The 15,000-nt window shown below is 43.4% G+C and overlaps 1 protein-coding gene across 1 annotated transcript in view; it reads left to right on the top strand.

The window, feature by feature from the left end:
• LOC129831691 (ventricular zone-expressed PH domain-containing protein-like) overlaps nucleotides 1-15,000 on the top strand; it is a 218,039-nt gene that overhangs the window by 172,622 nt on the left and 30,417 nt on the right. The gene's annotated exons all lie outside the window — the stretch shown is intronic.

Here is a 15,000-nt window from a genome sequence, read left to right as displayed (position 1 = left end):
ACACAACACACCTGATCCTCCCTGTCTAACACAACACACCTGATTCTCCCTGTCTAACAACATTCTTTGCCTCATATGTGTTCTGTTTTAGGCTTCCTAGCTTTGAAAGAACGGAGAACTTTATTCAAATGTTTAGTTTTTTATTTAACAAGGCAAGTCAGTTAAGAACAAATTCTTATTTACAATGACGGCCTAGGAACAGGGGCAGTACAACATATTTTTACCTTGTCATGCTCGGGGATTCGATATAGCAACATTTCAGTTACTGTCCCAACGCTCTAACCACTAGGTCTACCTTCCGCCCCTAGTGAATAATGCGTTGCCTATCATCTAGTCAATACAGAGTTTGTGTAATGACACAGAGTCAGGACCCCATCAACCTCTGCAAATAGAGAGGAAGTGGTCAAGAAAGAGACAGAGCTTGTAAGGAGAGACTTACTCATCTCAGTAGTTTAATGTGGTTGTCGGTCCTCCACTCCACCTGAACTATCAAATACATCAAAGATAATCAGTGAAGATGAAGGAGATGTCAGGAGGTAGGGAGAAGAAACCACTGCAGACATCTGAGATGTGGGGGTAGGGAGAAGAAACCACTGTAGACATCTGAGATGTGGGGGTAGGGAGAAGAAACCACTGTAGACATCTGAGATGTGGGGGTAGGGAGAAGAAACCACTGTAGACATCTGAGATGTGGGGTAGGGAGAAGAAACCACTGTAGACATCTGAGATGTGGGGGTAGGGAGAAGAAACCACTGTAGACATCTGAGATGTGGGGGTAGGGAGAAGAAACCACTGTAGACATCTGAGATGTGGGGTAGGGAGAAGAAACCACTGTAGACATCTGAGATGTGGGGGTAGAGAGAAGAAACCACTGTAGACATCTGAGATGTGGGGGTAGGGAGAAGAAACCTCTGTAGACATCTGAGATGTGGGGGTAGGGAGAAGAAACCACTGTAGACAGCTGAGATGTGGGGGTAGGGAGAAGAAACCACTGTAGACATCTGAGATGTGGGGGTAGAGAGAAGAAACCACTGTAGACATCTGAGATGTGGGGGTAGGGAGAAGAAACCTCTGTAGACATCTGAGATGTGGGGGTAGGGAGAAGAAACCACTGTAGACAGCTGAGATGTGGGGGTAGGGAGAAGAAACCACTGTAGACATCTGAGATGTGGGGGTAGAGAGAAGAAACCACTGTAGACAGCTGAGATGTAGGGAGAAGAAACCACTGCAGACATCTGAGATGTTGGGGTAGGGAGAAGAAACCACTGTAGACAACTGAGATGTGGGGGTAGGGAGAAGAAACCACTGTAGACATCTGAGATGTGGGGGTAGGGAGAAGAAACCACTGTAGACAACTGAGATGTGGGGGTAGGGAGAAGAAACCACTGTAGACAACTGAGATGTGGGGGTAGGGAGAAGAAACCACTGTAGACAACTGAGATGTGGGGGTAGGGAGAAGAAACCACTGTAGACATCTGAGATGTGGGGGTAGGGAGAAGAAACCACTGTAGACAACTGAGATGTGGGGGTAGAGAGAAGAAACCACTGTAGACAACTGAGATGTGGGGGTAGGGAGAAGAAACCACTGTAGACATCTGGGATGTGGGGGTAGAGATGTGGTGTGCTATGGCTCTTTGTTCGTGATCTAGTCATCTCACTGATTTATCACCATTATGATGCACATCAGTCAGGCATTCTGTCATTCAATCCACTGGAGTCATTATAAAGCTAGCTACTACCCTCCTCAAAGCAGCTCTGCTCATTTCTGAAAAGCAGACATGTCTTTGAATAGGACTCTTCATGGTTGGGTACAATGAGATAAATGTATCTCTCTGGAGGATAAAGCATTTTTCTGAAGCAGTGTGGAACATGAGGGGCCCAGATGTTCTGGAGCTGTCCTGGGCATCAGGGGGACTCACTGGTTAGACTGGTCATCAGAACGATTCACTGGTTAGACTGGTCATCAGAACGATTCACTGGGTAGACTGGGCATCAGAACGATTCACTGGGTAGACTGGGCATCAGAACGATTCACTGGTTAGACTGGGCATCAGAACGATTCACTGGGTAGACTGGGCATCAGAACGATTCACTGGGTAGACTGGGCATCAGAGGGATTCACTGGTTAGACTGGGCATCGGGGGGATTCACTGGTTAGACTGGGCATCAGAACGATTCACTGGGTAGACTGGGCATCAGAACGATTCACTGGTTAGACTGGGCATCAGAACGATTCACTGGGTAGACTGGGCATCAGGGGGATTCACTGGTTAGACTGGGCATCAGAACGATTCACTGGTTAGACTGGGCATCAGAACGATTCACTGGGTAGACTGGGCATCAGGGGGGACTCACTGGTTAGACTGGGCATCAGAACGATTCACTGGTTAGACTGGGCATCAGAACGATTCACTGGTTAGACTGGGCATCAGAACGATTCACTGGTTAGACTGGGCATCAGAACGATTCACTGGTTAGACTGGGCATCAGAACGATTCACTGGGAAGACTGGGCATCACGGGGACTCACTGGTTAGACTGGGCATCAGGGGGATTCACTGGGTAGACTGGGCATCAGAACGATTCACTGGGTAGACTGGGCATCAGGGGGGACTCACTGGTTAGACTGGGCATCAGAACGATTCACTGGTTAGACTGGGCATCAGAACGATTCACTGGTTAGACTGGGAATCAGAACGATTCACTGGTTAGATTGGGCATCAGAACGATTCACTGGTTAGACTGGGCATCAGAACGATTCACTGGGAAGACTGGGCATCACGGGGACTCACTGGTTAGACTGGGCATCAGGGGGATTCACTGGTTAGACTGGGCATCACATTTACATTTACATTTAAGTCATTTAGCAGACGCTCTTATCCAGAGCGACTTACAAATTGGTGCATTCACCTGCATCAGGGGGATTCACTGGGTAGACTGGGCATCAGAACGATTCACTGGTTAGACTGGGCATCAGAGGGATTCACTGGTTAGACTGGGCATCAGGGGGATTCACTGGTTAGACTGGGCATCACGGGGACTCACTGGGTAGACTGGGCATCAGAACAATTCACTGGTTAGACTGTGCATCAGGGGGGACTCACTGGTTAGACTGGGCATCAGGGGGATTCACTGGGTAGACTGGGCATCAGAACGATTCACTGGGTAGACTGGGCATCAGGGGGGACTCACTGGTTAGACTGGGCATCAGAACGATTCACTGGTTAGACTGGGCATCAGAACGATTCACTGGTTAGACTGGGCATCAGAACGATTCACTGGTTAGACTGGGCATCAGAACGATTCACTGGTTAGACTGGGCATCAGAACGATTCACTGGGAAGACTGGGCATCACGGGGACTCACTGGTTAGACTGGGCATCAGGGGGATTCACTGGTTAGACTGGGCATCAGGGGGATTCACTGGGTAGACTGGGCATCAGAACGATTCACTGGTTAGACTGGGCATCAGAGGGATTCACTGGTTAGACTGGGCATCAGGGGGATTCACTGGTTAGACTGGGCATCACGGGGACTCACTGGGTAGACTGGGCATCAGAACGATTCACTGGTTAGACTGTGCATCAGGGGGGACTCACTGGTTAGACTGGGCATCAGGGGGATTCACTGGGTAGACTGGGCATCAGAACGATTCACTGGGTAGACTGGGCATCAGAACGATTCACTGGGTAGACTGGGCATCAGAACGATTCACTGGGTAGACTGGGCATCAGGGGGATTCACTGGTTAGACTTGGCATCAGGGGGATTCACTGGGTAGACTGGGCATCAGGGGGATTCACTGGGTAGACTGGGCATCAGGGGGATTCACTGGTTAGACTGGGCATCAGAACGATTCACTGGGTAGACTGGGCTTCAGAACGATTCACTGGTTAGACTGGGCATCAGAACGATTCACTGGGAAGACTGGGCATCACGGGGACTCACTGGTTAGACTGGGCATCAGAACGATTCACTTGGTAGACTGGGCATCAGAATGATTCACTGGCTCTGTCCGAATACCCGTACTTAGTAGGCATTTTGGTTAAAAATCCAATCAAATGTTATTGGTCACATACATGTGATTAGCAGATGTTATTGCGGGTGTAGCGAAATGCTTGTGCTTCTAGCTCCGACAGTGCCGGAAATATACATTTTTTATAATATGTGACATTTTGAAAATGGTTTTAAATGTCAGGATGTCATACCTAGTTTGGCTTTTCATCTAGTAGAATTCACTGCTATGCTTTCAGGAAGAGAGTCATTTATTTGACAACAGCTGTGAAAACCAAGCTGGGTCTCCAGAGACGAGTCTCTTCGTCAACAGTAATAGTATTTCTACTAGATGAAAAGCCGGAGGGGTGCGCTAGACCAAAATGACAGAATGGCTGGAATCACTGCAGTTACACATTAGATGACATGTTCTCATTATGATCAGTACGTTGATATTTATTGCTTCGTATTTACTAGTTCCCGTGTGGCTCAGTTGGTAGAGCATGGCGCTTGCAACGCCAGGGTTGTGGGTTCAATTCCCACGGGGGGACCAGGGTTCAATTCCCACGGGGGGACCAGGATGAATATGTATGAACTTTCCAATTTGTAAGTCGCTCTGGATAAGAGCGTCTGCTAAATAACTTAAATGTAAATGTTAAATGTACTAAACAATACGTTCTGAATAGTGTGTAGTAATGTGATAGTAATGTAGTATTTACTAAACAATACATTCTGAACCTGTTATAGACTATTCCTACTGGGTTCTAGTTGAATAACACCATCATGGTCTGTTATAGACTAGTCCTACTGGGTTCTAGTTGAATAACACCATCATGGCCTGTTATAGACTAGTCCTACTGGGTTCTAGTTGAATAACACCATCATGGCCTGTTATAGACTAGTCCTACTGGGTTCTGGTGGAATAACACCATCATGGCCTGTTATAGACTAGTTATACTGGGTTCTAGTTGAATAACACCATCATGACCGGTTATTGACTAGTCCTACTGGGTTCTAGTTGAATAACACCATCATGGCCTGTCATAGACTAGTCCTACTGGGTTCTGGTGGAATAACACCATTATGGCCTGTTATAGACTAGTCCTACTGGGTTCTAGTTGAATAACACCATCATGGCCTGTTATAGACTAGTTCTACTGGGTTCTAGTTGAATAACACCATCATGGCCTGTTATAGACTAGTCCTACTGTGTTCTAGTTGAATAACACCATCATGACCTGTTATAGACTAGTTATACTGGGTTCTAGTTGAATAACACCATCATGGCCTGTTATAGACTAGTCCCACTGGGTTCTAGTTGAATAACATCAGCATGGTCTGTTACAGACGAGTCCTACTTGGTTCTAGTTGAATAACACCATCATGGCCTGTTATAGACTAGTCCTACAGAGTTCTAGTTGAATAACACCATCATGACCTGTTATAGACTAGTCCTACTGGGTTCTAGTTGAATAACACCATCATGGCCTGTTATAGACTAGTCCTACTGGGTTCTAGTTGAATAACACCATCATGGCCTGTTATAGACTAGTCCTACTGGGTTCTGGTGGAATAACACCATCATGGCCTGTTATAGACTAGTTATACTGGGTTCTAGTTGAATAACACCATCATGACCGGTTATTGACTAGTCCTACTGGGTTCTTGTTGAATAACACCATCATGGCCTGTTATAGGCTAGTCCTACTGGGTTCTGGTGGAATAACACCATTATGGCCTGTTATAGACTAGTTATACTGGGTTCTAGTTGAATAACACCATCATGGCCTGTTATAGACTAGTCCTACTGAGTTCTAGTTGAATAACACCATCATGGCCTGTTATAGACTAGTTATACTGGGTTCTAGTTGAATAACACCATGATGGCCTGTTATTGACTAGTCCTACTGGGTTCTAGTTGAATAACACCATCATGGCCTGTTATAGACTAGTCCTACTGGGTTCTAGTTGAATAACACCATCATGACCTGTTATTGACTAGTTCTACTGGGTTCTAGTTGAATAACACCATCATGGTCTGTTATAGACTAGTCCTACTGGGTTCTAGTTGAATAACACCATCATGACCTGTTATAGACTAGTCCTACTGGGTTCTAGTTGAATAACACCATCATGGCCTGTTATAGACTAGTCCTACTGGGTTCTAGTTGAATAACACCATCATGGCCTGTTATTGACTAGTCCTACTGGGTTCTAGTTGAATAACGCCATCATGACCTGTTATAGACTAGTCCTACTGGGTTCTAGTTGAATAACACCATCATGGCCTGTTATAGACTAGTTCTACTGGGTTCTAGTTGAATAACACCATCATGACCTGTTATTGACTAGTCCTACTGGGTTCTAGTTGAATAACACCATCATGGCCTGTTATAGACTATTCCTACTGGGTTCTAGTTGAATAGCACCATCATGGCCTGTTATAGACTAGTCCTACTGGGTTCTGGTTGAATAACACCATCATGGTCTGTTATAGACTAGTTCTACTGGGTTCTAGTTGAATAACACCATCATGGCCTGTTATAGACTAGTTCTACTGGGTTATAGTTGAATAACACCATCATGGCCTGTTATTGACTAGTCCTACTGGGTTCTAGTTGAATAACACCATCATGGCCTGTTATAGACTAGTCCTACTGGGTTCTGGTTGAATAACACCATCATGGTCTGTTATAGACTAGTTCTACTGGGTTCTAGTTGAATAACACCATCATGGCCTGTTATAGACTAGTTCTACTGGGTTCTAGTTGAATAACACCATCATGGCCTGTTATAGACTAGTCCTACTGTGTTCTAGTTGAATAACACCATCATGACCTGTTATAGACTAGTTATACTGGGTTCTAGTTGAATAACACCATCATGGCCTGTTATAGACTAGTCCCACTGGGTTCTAGTTGAATAACATCAGCATGGTCTGTTACAGACGAGTCCTACTTGGTTCTAGTTGAATAACACCATCATGGCCTGTTATAGACTAGTCCTACAGAGTTCTAGTTGAATAACACCATCATGACCTGTTATAGACTAGTCCTACTGGGTTCTAGTTGAACAACACCATCATGGCCTGTTATAGACTAGTCCTACTGGGTTCTAGTTGAATAACACCATCATGGCCTGTTATAGACTAGTCCTACTGGGTTCTGGTGGAATAACACCATCATGGCCTGTTATAGACTAGTTATACTGGGTTCTAGTTGAATAACACCATCATGACCGGTTATTGACTAGTCCTACTGGGTTCTTGTTGAATAACACCATCATGGCCTGTTATAGGCTAGTCCTACTGGGTTCTGGTGGAATAACACCATTATGGCCTGTTATAGACTAGTTATACTGGGTTCTAGTTGAATAACACCATCATGGCCTGTTATAGACTAGTCCTACTGAGTTCTAGTTGAATAACACCATCATGGCCTGTTATAGACTAGTTATACTGGGTTCTAGTTGAATAACACCATGATGGCCTGTTATTGACTAGTCCTACTGGGTTCTAGTTGAATAACACCATCATGGCCTGTTATAGACTAGTCCTACTGGGTTCTAGTTGAATAACATCAGCATGGTCTGTTATAGACTAGTCCTACTGGGTTCTAGTTGAATAACACCATCATGGCCTGTTATAGACTAGTCCTACTGAGTTCTAGTTGAATAACACCATCATGACCTGTTATAGACTAGTCCTACTGGGTTCTAGTTGAATAACACCATCATGGCCTGTTATAGACTATTCCTACTGGGTTCTAGTTGAATAACACCATCATGGCCTGTTATAGACTAGTCCTACTGGGTTCTAGTTGAATAACACCATCATGACCGGTTATTGACTAGTCCTACTGGGTTCTAGTTGAATAACACCATCATGGCCTGTCATAGAATAGTCCTACTGGGTTCTGGTGGAATAACACCATTATGGCCTGTTATAGACTAGTTATACTGGGTTCTAGTTGAATAACACCATCATGGCCTGTTATAGACTAGTCCTACTGGGTTCTAGTTGAATAACACCATCATGGCCTGTTATAGACTAGTTCTACTGGGTTCTAGTTGAATAACACCATCATGGCCTGTTATAGACTAGTCCTACTGTGTTCTAGTTGAATAACACCATCATGACCTGTTATAGACTAGTTATACTGGGTTCTAGTTGAATAACACCATCATGGCCTGTTATAGACTAGTCCCACTGGGTTCTAGTTGAATAACATCAGCATGGTCTGTTACAGACGAGTCCTACTTGGTTCTAGTTGAATAACACCATCATGGCCTGTTATAGACTAGTCCTACAGCGTTCTAGTTGAATAACACCATCATGACCTGTTATAGACTAGTCCTACTGGGTTCTAGTTGAATAACACCATCATGGCCTGTTATAGACTAGTCCTACTGGGTTCTAGTTGAATAACACCATCATGGCCTGTTATAGACTAGTCCTACTGGGTTCTGGTGGAATAACACCATCATGGCCTGTTATAGACTAGTTATACTGGGTTCTAGTTGAATAACACCATCATGACCGGTTATTGACTAGTCCTACTGGGTTCTTGTTGAATAACACCATCATGGCCTGTTATAGGCTAGTCCTACTGGGTTCTGGTGGAATAACACCATTATGGCCTGTTATAGACTAGTTATACTGGGTTCTAGTTGAATAACACCATCATGGCCTGTTATAGACTAGTCCTACTGAGTTCTAGTTGAATAACACCATCATGGCCTGTTATAGACTAGTTATACTGGGTTCTAGTTGAATAACACCATGATGGCCTGTTATTGACTAGTCCTACTGGGTTCTAGTTGAATAACACCATCATGGCCTGTTATAGACTAGTCCTACTGGGTTCTAGTTGAATAACATCAGCATGGTCTGTTATAGACTAGTCCTACTGGGTTCTAGTTGAATAACACCATCATGGCCTGTTATAGACTAGTCCTACTGAGTTCTAGTTGAATAACACCATCATGACCTGTTATAGACTAGTCCTACTGGGTTCTAGTTGAATAACACCATCATGGCCTGTTATAGACTAGTCCTACTGGGTTCTAGTTGAATAACACCATCATGGCCTGTTATAGACTAGTCCTACTGGGTTCTGGTGGAATAACACCATCATGGCCTGTTATAGACTAGTTATACTGGGTTCTAGTTGAATAACACCATCATGACCGGTTATTGACTAGTCCTACTGGGTTCTAGTTGAATAACACCATCATGGCCTGTCATAGACTAGTCCTACTGGGTTCTGGTGGAATAACACCATTATGGCCTGTTATAGACTAGTTATACTGGGTTCTAGTTGAATAACACCATCATGGCCTGTTATAGACTAGTCCTACTGTGTTCTAGTTGAATAACACCATCATGACCTGTTATAGACTAGTTATACTGGGTTCTAGTTGAATAACACCATCATGGCCTGTTATAGACTAGTCCCACTGGGTTCTAGTTGAATAACATCAGCATGGTCTGTTACAGACGAGTCCTACTTGGTTCTAGTTGAATAACACCATCATGGCCTGTTATAGACTAGTCCTACAGAGTTCTAGTTGAATAACACCATCATGACCTGTTATAGACTAGTCCTACTGGGTTCTAGTTGAATAACACCATCATGGCCTGTTATAGACTAGTCCTACTGGGTTCTAGTTGAATAACACCATCATGGCCTGTTATAGACTAGTCCTACTGGGTTCTGGTGGAATAACACCATCATGGCCTGTTATAGACTAGTTATACTGGGTTCTAGTTGAATAACACCATCATGACCGGTTATTGACTAGTCCTACTGGGTTCTTGTTGAATAACACCATCATGGCCTGTTATAGGCTAGTCCTACTGGGTTCTGGTGGAATAACACCATTATGGCCTGTTATAGACTAGTTATACTGGGTTCTAGTTGAATAACACCATCATGGCCTGTTATAGACTAGTCCTACTGAGTTCTAGTTGAATAACACCATCATGGCCTGTTATAGACTAGTTATACTGGGTTCTAGTTGAATAACACCATGATGGCCTGTTATTGACTAGTCCTACTGGGTTCTAGTTGAATAACACCATCATGGCCTGTTATAGACTAGTCCTACTGGGTTCTAGTTGAATAACATCAGCATGGTCTGTTATAGACTAGTCCTACTGGGTTCTAGTTGAATAACACCATCATGGCCTGTTATAGACTAGTCCTACTGAGTTCTAGTTGAATAACACCATCATGACCTGTTATAGACTAGTCCTACTGGGTTCTAGTTGAATAACACCATCATGGCCTGTTATAGACTAGTCCTACTGGGTTCTAGTTGAATAACACCATCATGGCCTGTTATAGACTAGTCCTACTGGGTTCTGGTGGAATAACACCATCATGGCCTGTTATAGACTAGTTATACTGGGTTCTAGTTGAATAACACCATCATGACCGGTTATTGACTAGTCCTACTGGGTTCTAGTTGAATAATACCATCATGGCCTGTCATAGACTAGTCCTACTGGGTTCTGGTGGAATAACACCATTATGGCCTGTTATAGACTAGTTATACTGGGTTCTAGTTGAATAACACCATCATGGCCTGTTATAGACTAGTCCTACTGGGTTCTAGTTGAATAACACCATCATGGCCTGTTATAGACTAGTTATACTGGGTTCTAGTTGAATAACACCATCATGACCGGTTATTGACTAGTCCTACTGGGTTCTAGTTGAATAACACCATCATGGCCTGTTATAGACTAGTCCTACTAGGTTCTGGTGGAATAACACCATTATGGCCTGTTATAGACTAGTCCTACTGGGTTCTAGTTGAATAACATCATCATGACCTGTTATAGAGTAGGCCTACTGGGTTCTAGTTGAATAACATCAGCATGGTCTGTTATAGACTAGTCCTACTGGGTTCTAGTTGAATAACACCATCATGGCCTGTTATAGACTAGTCCTACTGAGTTCTAGTTGAATAACACCATCATGACCTGTTATAGACTAGTCCTACTGGGTTCTAGTTGAATAACACCATCATGGCCTGTTATAGACTAGTCCTACTGGGTTCTGGTGGAATAACACCATTATGGCCTGTTATAGATTAGTCCTACTGGGTTCTAGTTGAATAACATCATCATGGCCTGTTATAGACTAGTCCTACTGGGTTCTGGTGGAATAACACCATCATGGCCTGTTATAGACGAGTTATACTGGGTTCTAGTTGAATAACACCATCATGACCGGTTATTGACTAGTCCTACTGGGTTCTAGTTGAATAACACCATCATGGCCTGTCATAGACTAGTCCTACTGGGTTCTGGTGGAATAACACCATTATGGCCTGTTATAGACTAGTTATACTGGGTTCTAGTTGAATAACACCATCATGGCCTGTTATAGACTAGTCCTACTGGGTTCTAGTTGAATAACACCATCATGGCCTGTTATAGACTAGTTATACTGGGTTCTAGTTGAATAACACCATCATGACCGGTTATTGACTAGTCCTACTGGGTTCTAGTTGAATAACACCATCATGGCCTGTTATAGACTAGTCCTACTGGGTTCTGGTGGAATAACACCATTATGGCCTGTTATAGATTAGTCCTAATGCGTTCTAGTTAAATAACATCATCATGACCTGTTATAGAGTAGGCCTACTGGGTTCTAGTTGAATAACATCAGCATGGTCTGTTATAGACTAGTTCTACTGGGTTCTGGTGGAACAACACCATCATGGCCTGTTATAGACTAGTCCTACTGGGTTCTAGTTGAATAACATCATCATGGCCTGTTATAGACTAGTTCTACTGAGTTCTAGTTGAATAACACCATCATGGCCTGTTATAGACTAGTCCTACTGGGTTCTAGTTGAATAACACCATCATGGGCTGTTATAGATGAGTCCTACTGGGTTCTGGTGGAATAACACCATCATGACCTGTTATAGACTGGTCCTACTGGGTTCTGGTGGAATAACACCATCATGACCTGTTATAGACTAGTCCTACTGGGTTCTGGTGGAATAACACCATCATAACCTGTTATAGACTAGTCCTACTGGGTTCTGGTGGAATAACACCATCATGACCTGTTATAGACTAGTCTTACTGGGTTCTAGTTAAATAACACCATCATGGCCTGTTATAGACTAGTCCTACTGGGTTCTAGTTGAATAACACCATCATGACCTGTTATAGACTAGTCCTACTGGGTTCTAGTGGAATAACACCATCATGGCCTGTTATAGACTAGTCCTACTGGGTTCTGGTGGAATAACACCATCATGACCTGTTATAGACTGGTCCTACTGGGTTCTGGTGGAATAACACCATCATGACCTGTTATAGACTAGTCCTACTGGGTTCTGGTGGAATAACACCATCATGGCCTGTTATAGACTTGTCCTACTGGGTTCTAGTTGAATAACACCATCATGACCTGTTATAGACTAGTCCTACTGGGTTCTAGTTGAATAACACCATCATGACCTGTTATAGACTAGTCCTACTGGGTTCTAGTTGAATAACACCATCATGGCCTGTTATAGACTAGTCGTACTGGGTTCTAGTTGAATAACACCATCATGACCTGTTATAGACTAGTCCTACTGGGTTCTAGTTGAATAACACCATCATGGCCTGTTATAGACTAGTCCTACTGGGTTCTGGTGGAATAACACCATCATAACCTGTTATAGACTAGTCCTACTGGGTTCTAGTTGAAAAACACCATCATGGCCTGTTATAGACTAGTTGTACTGGGTTCTAGTTGAATAACACCATCATGGCCTGTTATAGACTAGTCATACTGGGTTCTAGTTGAATAACACCATTATGGCCTGTTATAGACTAGTTCTACTGGGTTCTGGTGGAATAACACCATTATGGCCTGTTATAGATTAGTCCTACTGGGTTCTAGTTGAATAACACCATTATGGCCTGTTATAGACTAGTTCTACTGGGTTCTAGTTGAATAACACCATCATGGCCTGTTATAGACTAGTCCTACTGGGTTCTAGATGAATAACACCATCATGGCCTGTTATAGACTAGTCCTACTTGGTTCTGGTTGAATAACACCATCATGGCCTGTTATTGACTAGTCCTACTGGGTTCTAGTCGAATAACACCATCATGGCCTGTTATAGACTAGTCCTACTGGTTTCTAGTTGAATAACACCATCATGGGCTGTTATAGAGTAGGCCTACTGGGTTCTAGTTGAATAACACCATCATGACCTGTTATGGACTAGTTATACTGGTTTCTAGTTGAATAACACCATCATGTCCTGTTATAGACTAGTCCTACTGGGTTCTAGTTGAATAACACCATCATGACCTGTTATAGACTAGTCCTACTGGGTTCTAGTTGAATAACACCATCATGGCCTGTTATAGACTAGTCCTACTGGGTTCTAGTGGAATAACACCATCATGACCTGTTATAGATGATTCCTACTGGGTTCTAGTTGAATAACACCATCATGGCCTGTTATAGACTAGTCCTACTGGGTTCTGGTGGAATAACACCATCATGACCTGTTATAGACTAGTCCTACTGGGTTCTAGTTGAATAACACCATCATGGCCTGTTATAGACTAGTCCTACTGGGTTCTAGTTGAATAACACCATTATGGCCTGTTATAGGTGAGTACTACTGGGTTCTAGTTGAATAACATCAGCATGACCTGTTATAGACTAGTCCTACTGGGTTCTGGTGGAATAACACCATCATGGTCTGTTATAGACTAGTCCTACTTGGTTCTAGTTGAATAACACCATCATGGCCTGTTATAGGTGAGTACTACTGGGTTCTAGTTGAATAACATCAGCATGACCTGTTATAGACTAGTCCTACTGGGTTCTAGTGGAATAACATCAGCCTGGTCTGTTATAGACTAGTTCTACTGAGTTCTGGTTGAATAACCTCAGCCTGGTCTGTTTTTGCTTGGTTTCTGGCTCTGTCCCTGATGACAAGCCTGTGATTAATACACATACACATTCAGGGAATGATGAAGTACTTACTGGAGCAAATCGGGGAAAAATATCTGATTCTGACCCCCAGTGTGTAACAAGCATATCCCACCAGGGATTTTACCATACAACCTTCAGTGTGCAATACTCAGCAGTGACCCATAGAGAATCACTGCACCAGCCAAGTCTGAGTGTTTACCTTTCTGTTGAATATAAAACAGTTGGGGGGGTGGGGTCTTTCTGGGTTGATTTGAAACATCTTTCTGCTGTAAACCCCAAGTCCTGAACAGTTAGAGGCTAAACAGACACTGTTTTTCAAGCCCAACACTAACACACCTGATTGTACTGATCAGCTAATCATCAGGACCTTGTTTGGTAGAATCAGGTGTTGAGTCTCCAGGGCCTTGGTCACATGGCGGTATGGGTATATAAAAACATGGCTCCTTATCTCAACTCTGATACATCCTTCAACGTAATTATATTAGTATTATTGTTAAGGAGAAAGGTTTCCCCCATTACAATACATTATGTTTAAGGAGAAAGGCCTCCACCATTACAATACATTATGGTTAAGAAGAAAGGCCTCCCCCATTACAATACATTATGGTTAAGGAGAAAGGCCTCCCCCATTACAATACATTATGGTTAAGGAGAAAGGCCTCCCCCATTACAATACATTATGGTTAAGGAGAAAGACCTCCCCCATTACAATACATTGTGGTTAAGGAGAAAGGCCTCCCCCATTACAATACATTATGGTTAAGGAGAAAGACCTCCCCCATTACAATACATTGTGGTTAAGGAGAAAGGCCTCCCCCATTACAATACATTATGGTTAAGGAGAAAGACCTCCCCCATTACAATACATTGTGGTTAAGGAGAAAGGCCTCCCCCATTACAATACATTATGGTTAAGGAGAAAGGCCTCCCCCATTACAATACATTATGGTTAAGGAGAAAGACCTCCCCCATTACAATACATTGTGGTTAAGGAGAAAGGCCATCCCCATTACAATACATTATGGTTAAGGAGAA

This window comes from Salvelinus fontinalis, chromosome 33 (genome assembly GCF_029448725.1).
Source record: "Salvelinus fontinalis isolate EN_2023a chromosome 33, ASM2944872v1, whole genome shotgun sequence".
Taxonomy (NCBI): Eukaryota; Metazoa; Chordata; class Actinopteri; order Salmoniformes; family Salmonidae; genus Salvelinus; species Salvelinus fontinalis.
This window is presented reverse-complemented; position numbering and strand designations above follow the sequence as displayed.